This window comes from Bison bison, unplaced genomic scaffold, assembly GCF_000754665.1.
Source record: "Bison bison bison isolate TAMUID 2011002044 unplaced genomic scaffold, Bison_UMD1.0 scf7180017864233, whole genome shotgun sequence".
NCBI classification, from domain to species: Eukaryota; Metazoa; Chordata; class Mammalia; order Artiodactyla; family Bovidae; genus Bison; species Bison bison.
In genome coordinates, this window is record NW_011494805.1 from 1,130,345 (window position 1) to 1,131,947 (window position 1,603).

Below are 1,603 nucleotides of genomic sequence, written 5' to 3' on the forward strand. Positions count from 1 at the left end.
TCATCACAGCACTGTTTATAATAGCCAGGACATGGAAGCAACCTAGATGTCCATCAGCAGATGAATGGATAAGAAAGCTGTGGTACATATACACAATGGAGTATTACTCAGCCATTAAAAAGAATACATTTGAATCAGTTCTAATGAGGTGGATGAAACTGGAGCCTATTATACAGAGTGAAGTAAGCCAGAAAGAAAAACACCAATACAGTATACTAACGCATATATATGAAATTTAGAAAGATTGTAACAATAACCCTGTATACGAGATAGCAAAAGAGACACTGATGTATAGAACAGTCTTTTGGACTCTGTGGGAGGGGAGAGGGTGGGATGATTTGGGAGAATGGCATTGAAATATGTATAATATCATATATGAAACGAGTTGCCAGTCCAGGTTCGATGCACAATACTGGATGCTTGGGGCTGGTGCACTGGGACGACCCAGAGGGATGGTATGGGGAGGGAGGAGGGAGGAGGGTTCAGGATGGGGAACACATGTATACCTGTGGCAGATTCATTTTGATATATGGCAAAACCAATACAATATGGTAAAGTTAAATAAAATAAAATTTAAAAAAAAGAAAAGAAAGCCTTCCTCAGCGATCAATGCAAAGAAATAGAGGAAAACAACAGAATGGGACAGACTAGAGATCTCTTCAAGAAAATTAGAGATACCAAGGGAACATTTCATGCAAAGATGGGCTCAATAAAGGACAGAAATGGTATGGACCTAACAGAAGCAGAAGATATTAAGAAGAGGTGGCAAGAATACACAGAAGAACTGTACAAAAAAAATCTTACATGACCCAGATAATCACGATGGTGTGATCACTCACCTAGAGCCAGACATCCTGGAATGTGAAGTCAAGTGGGCCTTAGAAAGCATCACTACGAACAAAGCTAATGGAGGTTATGGAATTCCAGTGGAGCTATTTCAAATCCTGAAAGATGATGCTGTGAAAGTGCTGCACTCAATATGCCAGCAAATTTGAAAAACTCAGCAGTGGCCATAGGACTGGAAAAGGTCAGTTTTCATTCCAATCCCAAAGAAAGGCAATGCCAAAGAATGCTCAAACTACCACACAATTGCACTCATCTCACATGCTAGTAAAGTAATGCTCAAAATTCTCCAAGCCAGGCTTCAGCAATATGTGAACCGTGAACTTCCAGATGTTCAAGCTGGTTTTAGAAAAGGCAGAGGAACCAGAGATCATATTGCCAACATCCGCCTGATCATGGAAAAAGCAAGAGAGTTCCAGAAAAACATCTATTTCTGCTTTATTGACTATGCCAAGGCCTTTGACTGTGTGGATCACAATCAACTGTGGAAAATTCTGAAAGAGATGGGAATACCAGACCACCTGACCTGCCTCTTGAGAAACCTATATGCAGGTCAGGAGGCAACAGTTAGAACTGGACATGGAACAACAGACTGGTTCCAAATAGGAAAAGGAGTACGTCAAGGCTGTATATTGTCACCCTGTTTATTTAACTTATATGCAGATGATCTGAGAGTACATCATGAGAAACCCTGGGCTGGAAGAAGCACAAGCTGGAATCAAGATTGCTGGGAGAAATATTAATAACCTCAGATATGCAG